The following is a 19,531-nucleotide window of genomic DNA, read 5'->3' on the forward strand; positions in this document are numbered from 1 at the left end:
GTATAGGAGGGCAGACAGTGCGAGATTTGTTCCTTTAAACCAAGTTTTAGACAACATATCTACACAAGACAAATGTTTTCTGTTAGTGTCCTTGAATGCAAGAGGTCAAAATTTCATTTTTCAAAGAGGAAATCTAGTAACATTTGGTATACACTAATAGATTTCAGCTGAAAGCGCCAATTGTTTTCAGCTTTTGTGTGTATACCGGAAATATCGAACTGATTCACTGGGAAAATACAAATGAAGTAACTTTTTTTTCCTATAGACTCAGCATTTCCCCAAGAGAAAACTATGTAATTTCCTAAGAATACTATCATTTATCCCTAGTCTTCCTTAAGCATATTTTTGGAAGAATTCCTCACATAGTTTCCTCTAACGAAGCTCCTTGTGTTAAACTGAGACATTTGTTATAAACATTAGAGCATATAATTAGATTTTAGTCTGAAACTATATTCTCAACTTATATAGTTCATGATTCTAAATAACAAACTGCTGGAAAAAATGATTAATATACTATAATGAAATGAAGGGTTTTTTTCTCCTATAAAGCCACCTAATGCAATTTAAATAAAAGAAGTTGATGGCTAATTTCCCCTTACTTAGTATATCATAATTATATGATTACCTATAGAAACTCTGTACTATGATATACGAAAGAGCAAAGTTACTGAAAAGTCAGCATGTAATTAGTTTCTTGCTTTGGCACATTAGGTAGAATTACCACAAAGAGGCAAAAACTATCATTTTATAGAGACCCTTAGGAGATTTATAATGATGGTAGACAAATATATGCATACAATATCAGTTGGTGTGCTAAAATTTAATATTCGTGAGGAAATGTAGCTGAATATGATCACAATACATGGGGATTCTTATTTTAATATTGGTGGATATTATTATTAGAGAATCATATCAAAAGATATGTCACCAGGGAGAAAATATCATTTATAAATTGCTAATGAGTAGCAAACAGTGAGTTGCTTGGAGGTATAAGACATTTTTTCACAATAAGCATTTATGATCAAACACAAAAGATCAAGTAGGAAAAGAAAGGATCTATATTACATCTTTTGGTGTACAACAACATTTTCTATACTTAAATAGCGTTATACGATAGAAAAATTGAATTTCACCCTCATTGTAAAGGCAAAAAAGAATCTTTCTCCTTTTCTCTCTGATGTAGGGTTTACTCTGGGGTGGCCTTAGCAACCTTGTCTCCCATTGGGATAACCCTCATTAGAGCATTACCTCTTTAAGGATGCTTTGTTCCCAACAAAAAGTAATGCAATTAGAACTTGGAGGTCAGAGCTACAATGCTATGCTAGATGTGGAAGAGATGTTAAACCCAAGATGAAATGTTGAACACAAGATTATTCATGCAAGCAGTTGTTTTAGTCATCATGCCAGCACCATGACAGATTAAATGCTGTGGGCTTCTATCTTCATCTCTTCCATCAATGTCCTATCATCAGGACATGGAAACAAAGCACATTTATTACACACAGAAGGTCCAGTTCAATTCATGGCACCTTCATACTGGCACAGGGAAAGGCACTTTTCTGAAGCTCCATAGAGACATGACAGTAAAAAGTTAGATGGTGTATGAATTCACTTGATGTAAACCTGGGATATATTTTTCCAAAAGAAATCCAGGACACACACACAAAATCTATTTTACAGTTTAGGGACAAATACTGTATGCCACAGAAACAATGGCCATGACATTGTTTTGCTGTACGTATAACATAATATTCTAGACCCATGTCCTTAATAGATTGGGCACCAGTGTGCCAGGTGACATCTTCCTTCATGTTTTCCAGATTTTGAGCTGCACTATTTTTAAAGTTGATTTTCATTTTTCTTAAAAATTGGTGAGAGTTTCACCAATCTTCATCCACTCTTGATTCAGGATTCTGACAATTCAGAATCTAAATTGTGTGGACACCCTCCTTGGATAAAATAAATGCTACTCTTGAAACTCAATTGCTATACAAGAGGATGATGATGGGAATGGTGACAAAAGACTCTGAGCTTATAGATCTGTTTTTATTTCCCTCCCTGTTTCCTGTATGTAGAAGCTACCCATCCTATTAACACTAATTGTAGACAATATATATCAGAAAATAATCCTGTATTTCACTTCTTAAAGACAGCATTCCAGTTCTAAACTTTGGCTCCTTGTTGGTGAAAACAGATCAGAAAGGTTACATGCAGTTCCTTATTTTAAGAGATGGGTGAATCCTTCATGATTTGTCTAATTAGTGAAGGGAGGGGGTTAGGAAAAAAACAGGTAAATATGAAGAATGTTTCCATACTAAACTAAGAGAGCCTGAAGAAATAACTCTGCAGATACTACTTATCTCTGCAGCCTTATATCCACCGGACTTTAGAAACTCCCCTGTGTATTTCATAGAACTACATAGAATCAAAATAGATGGAAGATGCCTTAGTCCAACCTCTTGCTCCAGAATCTAATATAGCTTCTCTGACAGATGATCATTCAGACTTTGAAGATTTCTAGTGAAGAACAATTAGCATACCATGTAGCAGCCTTTTCCAATAATTGACAATTTGTACAATTAATAAATTTATCCAGTTTGAATCTTTTTCCTTTAATCCTTTAAAATTGCATTCCTTTAATGTAATTTTAATCTGCTAGTTCTGGGGCAATAGAGACTAAACCCACTGCATCCTTTACATGATAAATCTTCTAACAGATCTTCTATTTGTTGTCTTTTCTTTAGGCTAAGCATACTCAGATTCTTGGACACAGGGCTTGCTTTCCAGAGCCTTCACCATTTTAACAGCTCTTCTCTGAACTTATTCCAATTTGCCACTGTCCGTTTGAATACTGTAGTGTTGCCTAGAAGAGAATACTGTACAATATTCCAAATGAGATCTGACAAAGGCACAGTAGAGTCTAATCATTGCTTCCTGTAATCTGGATTCTATGCTCATTCATTTGCCTTTTTATCAGATGCATCCTGCTGCCAGTTTATATTTAATCTGTGAATAAAAAGGGCAACTAGATTCTTTTAACATGTGCTACTTCCAGGCCAGGACTCCCCCATTCTATACTTGTGCCTTAGATTTTTCCTACCAGATGCATTACAGGTAGTCTTCCGAGGTCAGTAAAAGGAGGACCCAGATTGTTGGGGGCAATATGCTGACTCTGTAAACCGCTTAGTGAGGGCTATAAAGCACTGTGAAGCAGTATATAAGTCTAAGTTCTATTGGTATTGCTAGTCCTCGACTTACCTCAACCACAATTGATCTCAAAATGACCCTAAGATATGCAACCATCATAAATATGAACCAGTCGCCAAGCATCCGGATGGGTATACTGCAACAGTCGTAAGTGTGAAAACAGTCATAAGTCACTTTTTAGTGCTGTTGCAACTTTGAATGGTCATTAAATGAACTATTGTAATTTAAGGACTACCTATACTTTGTATTTCTCCCTGTTAAACTCTATCCTGTTCATTTTAGTCTACTGATCAATCTCTTTTGAATCTCCTCTTTTCCACTTGTCACCGGTCCCAGCGCTGTGTCATCTGCAAACATTTTAAGTCTTCTCTGAAACCCCTCATCAGAGCTAGAGATAAATATGATGAACAGCACAGAGCCCAAAAAAAGACTCCTGTGGAACTCCACTTGGTACTTTCCTAAATGGAATTAAGAAATCAATGAAAATTCCATGGTTGTAGTCATTTAGACGACTGAGGCTATCCAAGAGGGGTATAAATTTCCCCATGTTTGCTGGTTTTATTAAGGACAACATCTCTTGAAGACACTGTGAAATCCAGGTATGTTTATCTACAACATTTCTTAAGATCTGCTAAGCTTCATCAAAGGAAGAGATAAGTTAGTCTGGCACAATTTGTTTGTGACAAATTCCTGACTCCTGTGAATTATAGCATGCCCGTCCAAGTGCTCACAAACATGCTGCTTGATCATCTGTTTGAGGACTTTGCCAATGCCCATTATAGATTCAAGCTGGCAGTTTATGATTTCCTAGGTCCCTGTTCTTCCCCTTTTTGAAGATAAGGATGACATTTGCTCTCTTATAGTCTAGTCTCTTCTAGCATTTTGGGACCTTGGTAATCCTCCAGGATTTCTCACAGATTACCAGGAGCCTCTTGATCAGCTCCACTAGTTCTTTCAATACCCTAGGATGTAATCCATTTGACCTGGAGACTTGAATTCATTTTTTCAATTAGCTAAATTCCCTCTTACTTTCTCCTTGAGTCTCCTAATCTGCATTTCCCTTGTTCCTCCAGTGCCCTAAACTATAATCAGCTAGGACTCCATTTCCCTACCCTATAACTCTGCAGTAGTATAGGGATGAAATGCAGACAGGAAGGAAAACAGGAATGATAGGAGTAAAAAGAGAATAGAGAATAGATGGCAGGGAAGGCTTTCCTTTTGGCCTCTGTGTTATCGCATCACACATGCAAACAGCAACTGCAAGAACCCTTTAGAAAACTATAGTCCTCTCTACCCCCATTGGGAAGCAGATCAGAGTGACAAAGTAGAGGGAGGAAAGAAATAAACAACATTTCGCCTCTCCCGCATTGCTGCTAATGGAAAGAAAGAAGAAATACTTCAAGTTGGATCTGAGGGGGCGGGGAAATAACTTTGAAAGATGAAAAGGGTGATAGATAAGCCAAGAATTCTCTTGTATTTTGATCTGGGCCAGAAGAAAATTTGCAGCTCTGTAGTTTACCACAGTTTTAAGAAATGCCCTGAGATTCATACTTCTGCCCAGCTTGGATGGCTCTGACAGTATCTTTCCTTTATATCCCAAGAGTTCTGCTGAAGATTGCGTGTATATCATACTGTCTGATCTGTATATGCACACACACTAAGTCCAGTTAGAGAAGAATCCTGTAAAAAGAAAGGAGAAATTAACTTGAGAGCATAGCATCACTGCAGAGCAAATTTGTAGATAGCAACCTAATATTTATATAAGCCTGGATGGATTTGTAACTTTGAAAGAAGATAGAGTTAAAAAAAACCCTATCAAATCCAAAACTCTGACTTGCTTTAAAGCCATTCTTCTAAGGTCTCTGCTTGTGAATTTGTTCTCTCTCTCTCTTAATTTTGAACAGAAGAACTGATATCTTCCTTTTAGAAGAGTGGGGGGGAAACCCTCTCTTTACTAAGACATGAGCTTCATAAAGCCCGTGGGGCTGAGTAGCATGCAGAGGATACCCCCAGCCAGTAGCATTTGGGCACAGCACGACACAGGGAATCACACACACATCCATGCTTACAAAGATCAGAATGGAGCACAATGCCTTTGCCGTCACAGTGAGCAAAAATCTTAAACCAAGATTAACCTTGAAGCTCAAATGAGATAAAAACAAATAGAAATTTCTCCACAGGAATAAGCGCTTAATATAAAGGAAAGAATTTCATAACTCGTGTAACTTTAATTAAGGGGGGAAAAATCCTGGCAGGATATAGACTGTCTTGGAATGACACGCTTAAATGTGTATTCAGGGCAGGGGCATAGAAGGCTCTCACATCTCATCATTAACACACTCGCTGATCCTATAGATGGTCACAGCACACAGTTGGTGCTAGATAAATGTTAAACGCTACTTGAAGCTGCTACGCTGATGATGTTACGTTGGCTGGCTACTTCTTAGAAATAATCCTACAATATGACAGTTAGTCTTTAGTTTGGAATTCTGACTTCTTTTCTTGACTCCTTCCTTTAATTCTGGTTGGGTTTTTTTTTTTTTTTATGTGTTCCTTGATCTCATCCTCCAGCTTGCCTTTTGATCTTAATTTGTTCTGCAATCACAGCTTCTGGTTCCTAGCTAACTTCACACTACTGCCCTTTAACTGAAAACTACATTTCCCATGGATCCCATTAGAGGAAAAACTGCTTCTGAGCCATCAGGTCTTCTGCAGTCATCAGCCAAAACTCTCCATTGAAAGAGTTGGACCCTGAGGCTATCTGTTTTGAGCATTTCAAAACAAATGTTTTTGCAAAGCTGGGAAAAGTGAAGAAAGAGGCAGCTGAAATTATCAAGAATCTGAGACAATTCCTCAGTGAATAAAGGTTAACACTGAGAAATTATTATTCATAGAAGGGTATTTATAAAAGAATGCACATTTAGTACATGGTAACACAAAGAGCTGTTCCTCCCTCTCTCGTAATAATAAAATCTAGTGTTACCTGATGAAGGTGAGTAGTGGGAGAGAATTAAAAAGGAGGAAGAGCAAAGTTCAATCATGAATTTCAGCACTAGAAGCTACAGTGATGCTGCTAAATTAGACACCTTTAAAAGAGAATTGGAGGAATCTTTGGATAATCTACTGATAGTAATTAGTAGTCATTCTCACTGTGAGCTTCTCATCAGCATCTGCTTGGCCACAATGAGAAACAGGTAGACAGGTTCTTCCAAAGGAGTTATTTCATTATTTGGGGGTCCTCCTAGATTTATGACTCTGCTTAGAAAGAGAAAAAGGCCATGGCCAGGAGGCCTTTGACCATCTCTGACAAGTGAGCCAACTGCAGTTCTTTCTAGACCAAAATCTATGGAAAGAGTGACTTAATGACTGACTGGTTGAACTATGGCCTATATGAAACAACATTTGGAGACCACTCAGATGCTACATCTGATGCTTATGACAATGCATCAGCCAGACTTTTAATGGGACAACTGGTGGCCATTGCTATCATTAGGCTTCTAGACCAAATTCAAATTGTGGTTTATTACCCAACTAAGACATCTAGACCATAGCACCAGGAACCATCATCTTTTGCCATATTCAACTCTGCCCATCTAAATACTCTAGATAGAAAATCCTTATAGTCCACCTTCCATATGGATAAGTTCATGGAACTTCTCTGTAATGGCTGGCATACTCTTGAGAGATATGTAGCTCTCTCCCTCCTTGGTTTTCATAAGACAGTTAAAACCTTTTTGTTCCCTTGTGCCTTTTATCCCAAGCACTCATCTTAATATGTATAATAACTGTTGCTTTGTTTTACTGTTTTTATTTCTTTGCCTAGTTGTGTATCACTCATAGATTCACAATTGTGGCTGTAGAGGGGTGATAACAGAATCATTACAAAATATAAAAGCCTTTGCACAAAGCTAGTGGTCCTAAACCCTTGAGGGACTGAAATGTCTACATCTGTTACAACCACCTAAAGCCATTACACAGTAGCTGTGCAATACAGAGTGATCATATGTGTGGAAATAGGTCCCATCGAAAGGAACATAACCTGTTTCTAGAGAAAGAATCATCACGACTGTACCCAAAAGATTAATTAGATTTGGGTATTTATCTCAAGAAAGGCACCATTGCTTCAAAGGAAAAGCACTCCTCTTTATTCATATCAAGACATTGGCTTAGAAATGTATACAGTTTTCTCTTTTACTTCCAGTTCAGTTTCACTTAAAATCAAAAGCAGAGAGAAATAAACCATATAGCTAATTAAAAAAATCAGACAGGAATGTAATCATATGTTGTAATTTCAACATATCCACAAAGACGCACGCACAGAGAAACACACACACGCACACATAAATATTCAAAATATTAATATATACCATTAATGATAAGTCATGCAGCTTACATAGCAGGCTTTTAAAATGCTGATGAGGTTTCCCTTCAAGAAAAGTGGAAAGAATGGGATAACATAGACAGACATCTAACCTGTTTCTGTGTCCCTGCCTGACATATGTACTAGGGACACAATCAGAAGTCACATACTCTCTGCTGAGGAGCCATAATTAAACTGGCTTTAACTTTAATAGCATTTCTCCTAAGAAAAGAGAGGGAAAAAGAGAAAAGAGAAGGGAGGGAATCTCCATCTACAGTGTTGTGCAACCTCCTAAACTTTTATGGAAACAATTACACAATTCCTCTATTTTGCCTCCAGATTTGCAAAACAGATCATCTTAAAAATGAAGTCAAATAAAACATTTTCTATTAATGGTGAAAAGTTGCTTTTGTAAAGGTTAGAGAGATCAACAGTATCAGATGCTTCCAGCAGTGTGGCGTTTCCACCCAACACATGCTTTTAATAAAAATAATCAGAGCTGAAGTCCAATCTTTGCCGTTATTATTATTATTTTTCCTTGCCTCAAAGCTGGTGAATGTTAATGGTCTTCATCTTTTGCTGGTTAGATGAGGAAAGTAGGAGGGAGTTACTCAAGGCATCTCATTGTTTTCAGATTCCACAAGCCAAAGTAGACAGCGCTGGGTGGAGAGTTGGTGGCTGGAATTCTGCTATTTTTCTTTCTGTCATGGCTGCAGGGAGGGGCAGTTTGGATCAATGCTGTGCCATGGAATGGAAGGAAATCTGCTACTTGGCCCTGAGGAGATAGATCATCCCTTCTATCATGAGCCAGAACTGAAAAATCTACATCTTTAGTGAGAAGCAGCTCCAGCAATGATTTAAATTGTGGCGTTTTCTTCTCCATATTCTCTCACAATAAGCCCAGCCACCAAGGAAGAAAGAGAGATCCTTCAAAAGAATATAAACTGAAATATACCCATCTCAGTTCAGTTTCTGTACAAGATGAGGAATAATGATTCATCCTAACAGTTCCCAATTAAAAATGAGTTTTTATCAGGCCCAAGTAGAACTTTTGGGGAGCAAGAGACATCTGGGGGGGGGGGAAAGCTGTAAGCAAAATGTACTTTTAAAAAAGTATGTTTATGGATAGCTTCACTGTGAAGAAAACAGCGTACTTAAAAAGTCAAGAGATTTCATTTGTCTTTGGAAATGTTCGTTGCTGATCTGGTGGAATCAGGGATGATGGTAGATTGGCTGTCACTTTCCTATCTTGTTCATTAATTTTGGCCATTATGAATTGACTCAATACAGCAGTTCAGGAAGAATGAGACAGCTTGAATAGCTAGTGCTACAACTTCTTGTACTGAAATTATGACAAATTGATTGGTCAAGCCATATTTTTCAAAATGTTGTTCCTTTGCTACCCTCATTATGAGTGACCGACACTTGCAATAGGATAGAATAAATCAGCTTGCATTTTTAATTTGTCTTTTTCAAGACTTGAAATTGTTTATCAGCTAGGAGCTCGGGATCAAGAAAGAAATTATATTTTTAAGAGGACCCTAATACAACTTTCTTCAAACTGCTGCCCTCCAAAAGTGATGGAAATACAGCTCCCATAAATCTCAACAAAGATATTATTTCAGAAGCAAAACATATTTCTCCACTTCTTAAAATTAAAACAGTTTGACCAAACATTGATCTCATTATATACTGTTGTATTTTTAAAATACTCATGCTTTCATGAAAAAGCAAAATTGGGAACTGTGTAATACAAATCAGCTCTGCTCTTAAAGTAGGTTTTCTTAAGTTGTCCACCTTGTATATTTCAAGCTGTACTTAATGGCTTAAACTGCATTTAAGCCATTTATTCACACTTTAGTCCATGCATTAGAACAGTTTTTCTCAACTTTGATGGCTTGAAGATGTGCGGACTTCAATTTCCCCATGCTGGCTGGGGAATTCTGGTAGTTGAAGTCCACACATCTTCAAGCCACCATGGTTGAGAAGCACTGCATTATAGGAACAGGGTCGAATGACCCAGCATGTGACCAGTGTGGATTAGGTTCTATCCTAATCCACATTTTCATTTGGCTGTGAAGTTGGAGGGGAAAAAAGCTGGTTTCATAGAACACACTGGTCCATAGGTTTTTTTTATATATATATATATAAAAAAGCATAATATGACTACATCCATATCTGTGTTGCACAATTTCAATTCTTGCACATTCCAGAAGCAGAGCTAAAAAACATTGTAAAATATCTATGTTTTCTATAAAAAATACTACTAAGCAAGAACTGTAGTGGTTCATGCAGAAAGACTTAAGAGGTTTGATCAATATTTCTTCCTATATGACTTCTCTCATTCTTGCAAATACTTTCCCAGCAATCTCACATGTGAGTGGTAAAGATCTGGGAAAAGTAAACCATAATGACAATAATGTAGGAGATGATCAGGTTGTTGCCAAGAGTGGAGTCAAATGCATCATCAGTTTGGAGACACTATCCCCTGTAAAAGACTATGTCCAGCCTCCCTTGAAGTCCATTGACGTGTCAGAGTTTGTTGCAATAATCAAATACAGAAAGCACACACAGGTAAACTGATTCAGCAGGATTCATTAACTTCTTTATATACATAATGTACAATGTAATGTACATAATGAATATATGTACAATACCAAGAGTGGTTCTTCCAATGTGGTAGACAGGAGAGATTGTAAATAGTTCAGAGTTCAGAGCAGACAAGACCAGACTTGTTTGCAGCTTTGCACAGACTCAGAGCTCAGCACAGCCACGTGCAGACTCCTTCCAGTTTCAGTTTCCAAAACAGCCCTCATTGGCTGATTTAGTTGCTATGCCTATTCATTGGCTGACCTTGTTACCATGTGTTCCCAGTCATGAATATTCTGACAAGGCGCCAATTTGCCTTGATCATTAGTAGATCAGAGTCTTGTATATGGAAGAAATACATGGAATAGCATGGAATAAACTCATACTGCTTTTGAACTTATCTTGGCTCCTGATTTCTTGTGCCTGACAAACAATATCACATCATTGTTATTATGCACTTTTCTTTTGCTTCAAAAACAAATTTTAATTCCTTTAGCATACCTATAAGTCTACAGTTTTCCCATTTCCTTCACCCTCATGCATCAGGAACAAAAGAAACATCTTTTGGAATCATTTTGTTTTCAGAAGACGTGAGGAATTCCAGGAGCCGAGTCTATGACCATTATCTGATTCAGATTTTAAAAATGAAAACTGTGTTTTGCTACCTGCCAAGAGTGTTCTTAGCCTGTGGTGAAGCTAAAAAAAAAAGATATAGAAGAACTTTAGCATCTGGAATGTCTCCCTCTTAGAAGGGAATTTTAGAAGGAATTTATATTTCAGCATTCAAAAAAACAAAGTCATCTCCAAAGTATATGAAAACCTACCAGATTTTCTATTTATGAATTCCAGAGATTTAGTTAATTGGGAGCCGATATTTTACATTTTAAAAATCCATAGACGTACCTTTCCTTCTTACATAGTTCTTGAAGTACTTTAATGATACAGGAATTAATGAAATGTTTAGGAAGTGAAAAATCAACTGTCACATTTTTCTGACACCAGGAAGGCAACGCATAAAACTGTGATTACTTTTTTTTTCTTTTTGCAGAAGTGTGTAACAATGAGTATTCTCCTCTCTCTCTCTCTCTCTCTCCCTCTCTCTCTCTCTCTCTCTCTCTCTCTCTCTCTCTCTCTCTCTCTCTCTCTCTCTCTGTGATAATATTGGTATATGCAAATAATTGCCTTTCTTCTCTTTTTGATACAATTTCATTATTTGCATAGCTACTAGTGGTCCACCAATAAAGGCAAACGTCATATTAGGATTCATGACAGTTTTCACATTGTATTATCAATATGTGGAAATAATTGTCTGCTCTGAGATTAAATTACATTATTGTGTATCTTTTTTATGCTTAATAAATAATGATGGATGGCTTTTATTTTCATCACCACCTGCAACCATTTAGTCACCCCTTGACTATTCAAGATAAAATAATAAAAGGCGAGTGTTATGTTGCAAGCCAGAGAATTCAGTCAAAATAGTTGCCTGTATTGAATTTTTGTGTGCTCTATTTTGGTTCATACTGTCGTAAAAGACTCAATCATATGCTTCTATGTGAAAGACAGGGTGCCAACAGATGGGCATTGTCTGACCTAAATAGGCAAGAAGCAAGACCCCCACCTATATAATAATTATCTCACATGAAAATTATTTTTTTTACTTCTCATGTGCAAGTAAATTAAATGTGGTTAGAATCCAGAGTAAGAAAGGGCTTGTAGGAGCTTACTCAATGATAAAATTTGCTATATGGATCGGAGAAAGTCAGTACCCTATTCAAGACTTTACAAGCAGTAAATACGCATACATGAACTGCAAGCTGTACAACCAACTTTGAGCCACTCTGAGAGTGAGATGGGAGGTGCCTGAATTTGATAATAAATGAAAGAATGAATGAATGAATGTATTTGCAAATGAAAAATGTAGCTTCTTCAACAGGTATCAGCTAGAAGTGGAGAGTAGAGGTTCAGTGAAGATCATCCCAAAAGTGCTTTTTTCAAGAGGCAACTGGACTTTCTGGTTTTTCTTTGAAGACGTTTCGCTTCTCAAGAGCTGAAGAAGCTTCTTGGATGAGAAGCGAAATGTCTTCAAAGAAAAATCAGAAAGCCCAGTTGCCTCTTTAAAAGAGCACCTTTGGAACAACCATGACCTGGATAACTGAGAATCTCCATAGACATTCAGTGAAGATGTTTGCACCTTATGCAATGGAAATATAAACACATATTGCTGCCAAATATGTGACATATGTGGAAATAACTATGCATAATGCATTGAGGCATTCAGAATGTTGAGATGAATGGATGGATGGATGGATGGATGGATGGATGGATGGATGGGTGGGTGGGTAGATAGATAGATAGATAGATAGATAGATAGATAGATAGATAGATAGATAGATAGATAGATAGATAGATAGGCAGGCAGGCAGGCAGGCAGGCAGGCAGGCAGGCAGGCAGGCAGGCAGGCAATTATTTTTCAGGATTCTTTTGATATATTATAATGGATCTCACACATGTACTGTACATCACATCATAAAGAACAAGGTGCTTTCTTATATCTGACTAAGCCAGTTAAGTCCTGTCAATAGTTGAAGGATTGGGAAGAGAACATCAAGTCCTGCTTTGTCAAAACAACAGCACTTACAAAACTGACTTAACTTCAGGACCTAGTCAACTCCTATTGCATTACACTTTGAGCGGTGTCTCCTGCAGCTCATGTTGGCTGCCACCTTTTCAGCTGATTTTAAGCATATAGAAGAAGCTTTTAGACTAGATGGCTAGAGAAAGCAAAGCCTATTAGTTTCTCATGCTTTTAGAATTTCTAGAAGAAACAACATGCAGTGATATGTAGTTTATCTATTTTAGGACTTTTCCTTCATTTCCCATAGTAAGTGATAGTAAGAAACAGAAAAATTGAGTGCATTTATGATAAAACTCTCCAGTGCTGCATTTATTTAATGTGTTTTTGTTTGTATATTTTACATTTATATCCAATCCAAAAAGCTCAGGGCATAGCCATGTGAACTATCTAAAATTTAAATTAATTTAAAATTATTGTGGTTCAGTTTGGATTCTACAACCTCTTTTGAGAAAGTTTAAACTGAAAATTGGTGTTATTACTATGAGAGAATAAGAATAATGTTGGCATTTACTAGTAATAACAAAACAGCTTTATTTTTGTTTTAAACTCAAAAAAACCAAAGTCTCTGGTGTTAAAACGTACTAGTTAAATTTTTAGCCAGGATTCTCTAATTCTGTTATCACATTTGTAATTTTTGGTGCTTTACTTTAAAGTGGGATAGACACATCTACTAAAAATCTCTGGATAATTATATAGTAGCAGGGAAATTATGTTAGCATAATTTTCATCTAATTTTTTAAGAGTTACACCAGGGATTTTCAAGGTTTTGACTTCTCTGTGCAATCCTGAGCCTCACAGTACTTAGCCATACTAAGATGCCAATCTCAATAAATTAAAAACAATTAAAAGAATTCTACATGTACAAGCATACTATAATTTGTATTATTTCCTCTATTCCTTGCATTGCACATTTTATCTCCTTTCTTCAGTAGCTCCATGTAGGCTTACAAGTTTCATGCTATCTTATGATCTTCTGAATTTTTGTGATCTCATGGGGATGGGAGGTCCAAAGACATTTTGGCAATGGCTACAGTTGGAAGTCAAAACTTGGCTCTCAATTGATTCCAGACACTAAAGGAAGGACATTTTTCAAAAATAATGAAAAATTGCCGTAAGTAAATGTTAACATTCCAGTTATAGAGAACTCTGAAGAAGGTGTACAGGAATGTTCTTGCAACTACTGTGTTGTTGGCCCATGGGATATACAACACTTTAAAAATATTCTATGCAGTAGTTTAAAAATTTTAATGCACTTCTTTTATATTGGGGGGAAGGGTTTGAAGCTGAGTGATAGTGTTGCTATCAAAGAATATATAGGTGCAGAGAAATTTATTTATAAATGGCATTTATATAAAGGTCACTATGTTGCAGTTTAACAAAAGGGAGGGCACTTGGACTGTAAGTCTCTTACGACATTCACCTGGAATGCATATTGATCATGTGAGGAGACATATAAATAATTTTACTGCAACATAATGTCTTCATGGTCCACATTAAGAAGAGTTTTGAAATGTTATGTTAATTAAAAACATTTATTGAGGTTTTCCCCAATATACACAAATTTTCCAACTAAAAGTCTGAAAAGCCCCAATAGTTTATTGAAATTTGGAATGGTTGGATAGCCTAATTTTTTTAAAAAAATACATACCGTAATTCTGTAGCCAATATATTTAACTATTTTAGAAGATTTTTTTTCATGCTACCCTTTTGTATAAAACTTCTAAAGCAGGCTATATTTCAAAAGTATATTCTAATGAAAAAGTCAACAGTTTGAGACTAAATTAAAGCAGATTTTAGCCACGTACGTTATCCTCATACAGTTATTTTAATACAATAAAGGAGAATATTTGTAACTGAGGGCTGAAATGAGGAGTCCTTGGTGCCTTCTGAGCTTACTTGTTTTCTTATAGATGTTTCATTAGCCAAACTAGGTAATGATGATCAGTAAACTGATGATGTTACCTAGTTGGGTAATGAAACGTCTGCAAGAAAACAAGCAAGCTCAGAGAGCGCTAAGGACCCTTATTTTTAATACATGCACATATAGCTGTAATAAACTGGGTACGCCACAGTTCTGACTAAAATATCACCCTCGTTCTTGGCTATCTGTGATAGTAGTTAGTATTTCCCCCAATTATATAAAAAATGGGATCTTGAAAGCAATACTTAAACCACCTTTCTCCATCTTATGATTTTGGCAGAACTTTGGTAGAGGAGCTGGTTTTGAAATGATCTATACCAAGGAGCATCATGTCTAGTTTCAAGTCTTCACTTAATTCTGGAATACCAAACAAGGAAACCTCCTTAATACAGGGCATTCTGTATGTAGGAGCATCTACTGAGATTCACTATCTGGCTTCATACTATGAAATGGTCTGTTTCAGCTGGAAATCTAATGGGAAGGGGAATGCACGAGCTGCATTGGCTTCCAGTGGTCTTCCGGGTGCGCTTCAAGGTGTTGGTTACCACCTTTAAAGCGCTCCATGGCATTGGACCTGGGTATTTGCGAGACCGCCTTCTGCTGCCGATAGCCTCCCACCGACCAGTATGCTCCCACAGAGAGGGACTCCTCAGGGTGCCATCAGCCAGGCAATGTCGGCTGGCGACCCCCAGTGGGAGGGCCTTCTCTGTGGCAGCACCTGCCCTCTGGAACGATTTGCCCCCGGAGATACGAAGGATACCAGATCTCCGGGCCTTTCGCCATGCCCTAAAAACTTTTCTTTTCTATCAAGCAGGGCTGGCGTGAACCCCCCCCCCCCTTTTTTTTTTTTTAGCTCTTTTTAGCTTTTTAGCTTTTTAAGTGTAAATTTAATTGGATTGTTTTAAATTGTGGGCCAAAGCTGTATAATTCTTTTAATTGATTTTAAATTTTGTATTGGTATGTTTTTATCCTTGGCTGTGCACCGCCTTGAGTCCAATAGGAGAAGGGCGGTATATAAATTGAAATAATAATAATAATAATAATAATAATAATAATAATAATAATAATAATAATAATAATAATAATAATAATGTAGTATGCATTCCTGGTGCCAATGGGAATTTTGGCCTAGTGGTGGGTGTATAAATAATCTTAAATCATGTTGTTGGCCAGGGAAAAAGAAAAAGGGGATGGGGAGTAAAAGAGGAAGAGAAGGAAAGGGAAAGGGGAAAGGGGAAAGGGGAATGGGGAATGGGGAATGGGGAATGGGGAAAGGAAAGGAAGGAAAGGAAAGGAAAGGAAAGGAAAGGAAAGGAAAGGAAAGGAAAGGAAAGGAAAGGAAAGGAAAGGAAAGGAAAGGAAAGGAAAGGAATCTCTTTAAAATCTCACTTCCCTACTGCATAATAATAATAACAAAAATACCATTAGAAATAGCAGCATTAATATATTTCAACATATTTCTATCTGGCACAGCAAGAACAATATCTGGGAATTCTCTGGCTGCATTTTCTTGCTCTCCATCTGCAAACAGGAGCCGCCAATGCTGGTGAGAATAAGCAAATGAAAAGAACCAAGCCAGAAATGTCCTTATATCCCTCGCAAGCCAACAATAAGGATAAGAGACTGTCTTACCGTTCCTAATACATCCCAAAGAGCTACAACTGGAATTCCTAGGCAGCCAGTGAAGTGAAGCTCCCAATGCAGTTCTACCACTGCACTTGTTTTAATAAAAAGAATGCAGAACCAATCTACTTTTTATTTTTTTTTATTTTTTTTTTTAGAATATCTAAAAAATATCTGGGAATATCTGAATCTGAATCAGCAAGAGAAGAACCATAGCCAGCAGCTTAAGAGGGGAGGTGTGTTTAAAATAAGCAAGATGGTAGCTATGCCATTTGATCAAAGCCTTGCTTTTTCATATGTGTGGGCCATATGAAAGGCTTGGTCTTTGATTTCAATGCTGCAATCTTCCTTGTTTTGTCATCCTCCATAGCTGTAGACAGCAAAGAAAGATTAAATCATCTCTTCCTTCTCTGTTGGCCAGTTTAGGCTGCTGAGGCCTTCCATGCCTTTGGCTTGGACAGCTGCCTATGGTATGTAATGTCCGATTGGTCTTCTACATTCTTCTTAAATGTAAAACTGTTTGGAGAGTCTATGGAGATTCTCAGTCATCCAGGTCACGGTTGTCCCAAAGGTGCTTTTTCAAAAAGGCAATCGGGCTTATTTTGCAACTGGACAAAGAAAGTCCAGTTGCCTTTTGAAAAGCACTTTTGGGACAACAATTTGGAAATATTTGTTTAGCTATCTTGTGAAAGGGAGTTTGGGGGGGGAAGAAAACCAACATTTTAGCCAATACAAACAAGGAAAAATAGCAAAGATTTATTAGCACTATATGACTCGTTCTATCATCAAGGAGCATGTTAGAGTTTTTCCACTGCTTGTGTTGAAAAGGAGTTTCCAGGAGCCTCATGTTTTTTTGTTTGTGTTACAGAGAGTGAGATATTATTTTATTATTTATTTGTTTGTTTGTTTCAATACTGTTATATTTCCTAAGATATCATGGAAGCAGTGGTGAGATTCAGCCAGTTCGCACCACTTTGGGAGAACCGGTTGTTAACTTTCTGAGCAGTTTGGCACACTGGTTGTTGGAAGAAATCATTAGGGCAGAGAACTGGTTGTTAAATTGCCTGAATCCCACCACTGCATGGAAGTATATAATTTCCTTACATCAGTGCCATTCTACATACTCCCTGGCTAATTCTGGGTGCTTCCAACCATGACAACTCACTGCCGGCACCAACATTTTCTCAAATACACATTGATTTGGAACACGTGAGTGTTGAGAGGAAAATTAACAAGCGACCTCTCTGTTTCCCCCTTTAAACCCAAGTCAAATGGCACAGATATATTGGATTATCCAGGGTGAAATGAGAGGAAGATAGGTAGATGCATCTTGTGATGCCTTCAGAGCAGTGGTGGGTTGTCCCCAGTTCGAACTGGTTCTATAGAACAGGTAGTAAAATGGCAGGAGGCTCCGCCCACCGACCCCAATGTCATCAGGAAGCTTCTGCACATGCAGCCCTGTTGCGCACTGGTAGTAAAGGTAAATAGAATCCACCCCTGCTTCAGAGAACTGGTGACCTTCCCTTCACTCTGTTTCTGAATGTAGATGTAGCAATGTCTTGAAAGACTCCTAACCTATGCCTGAAATAAACCAAATTGATAAGCTGATAGAGCAGAAAACTGGCCTCTGAAATTGGGAGATCACTTATTGTAGATAATTTCTGCACCAACAATATATTACTTGGGAAACCTGCAAGATAAATAAACAACATCCATGTAGCAAGCCCATCCCATCATATATTAAAGAGAGCAGTTTTATGGTTTATTTACTAGTTGGTCAATGAGGCTGGGTCAGAGGAGAAACATAGCCAGAAGGATCCCCAATTGTTGCCCTTAAGATGCCCCCCATTAAAACTGTAAAGAAAAGTTCATCCTCAGCTGTATAACTAAAGCAGAAGAAAGCTAAGCTAGCAAAGTTTCCCAGCATACCTTCTTCCAACTCAAGGGTAGAAAAATACAGGTCAAGAAAAAGCCACGAGAAAAAAGCTCCTTGATTCCTTACAGCCCAAATGATGAGAATTGATCATTCCAGTTCTAACCACTATTGTGTTGATTTGCATAAATTCACACCAAGGTAGCTGCTCTTCCATAAAGTCCTAATTTATAGCTACATATTGAAAACATGTGTTTGCTATTAGGACATTATTTTAGAACTTTGTGTTACCTTTCTCTCTCTCTCTCTCTCTCTCTCTCTCTCTCTCGCTCTCTCTCTCGCTCTCGCTCTCGCTCTCTCGCTCTCTCTCTAGCCACCATAAATATCAGTAGTATGATAAACAAAGTCTTCAGTTTCAGAAGAAAATGAGCCAACATGTTCTTTAACATCTATGCAATGTTCAAGCCATTGTCAATATACATGCGGTTGCAGGATTCACCTCATTAAATCAACAGTTAAACAAGTTTAATACACACCATTCTATTGTATTTCTTAGCCAGTCGCCAGCAGTCCATCACTGTTGACTTCTCTCTTGGCATTTGAAATCAAGAATTCATTTGGTATCACAGCAGGTGTTTCAATTCATGTAAAAGTTCAAATTAAATGTTGATTCTGAGTGCCAGAAAGTATTATGCTGAATAGAAATGGGGATTGGGAGGAGGGGGCCATTCTTGAATTGTGAAGAAAATTTGAGACCTCTACCCGAATAGAAATGCTGTCCAATTAAAACATGATTTTCAAAATTAAAGCAAAACAGATGCTGAAGGCTCAACATTCGGCCAACTTATCCCCTGTCTTCTAAAATCGCAAGTCTAGGAATATCTATATTGTAGATAGGTCACCACATGTTGTCAATATTGCAAGAAACATAAGAAGACATTCTTATTCAAAGCTCATTGGAAGAACAAGTTCTCTTAGCTATATTTTACTCAAACTGCTATGCTGACCGTTGAAAAATATTAATTGCACAAAACTATCTCATGTCACCTTCCTCCAGCCATAGAGGTGCTTCAGAAAGTTTTGTAAAGAGAAACAAAAGCAGAATCCACCTTCCCATATCGTGTGCACACATGTGTTATTTTGTTTCCATGAGCGCATCTGCTCACATTGATAATAAAGATTCAAATTCAAATTGTTGCTTTGTTCATAAGATAATAACATGTTATCTCCACTTAACGGCTTGTATGTCTTAATGATTTCTGCCTTATTTCTGTTTATTTCAGAAATGAATTCAGAATCTACAAATAATCATAGCCCAAG

Source organism: Pituophis catenifer, unplaced genomic scaffold (genome assembly GCF_029215685.1).
Source record: "Pituophis catenifer annectens isolate HBS135680 unplaced genomic scaffold, rPitCat1.0.hap2 SCAF_2, whole genome shotgun sequence".
Taxonomy (NCBI): Eukaryota; Metazoa; Chordata; class Lepidosauria; order Squamata; family Colubridae; genus Pituophis; species Pituophis catenifer.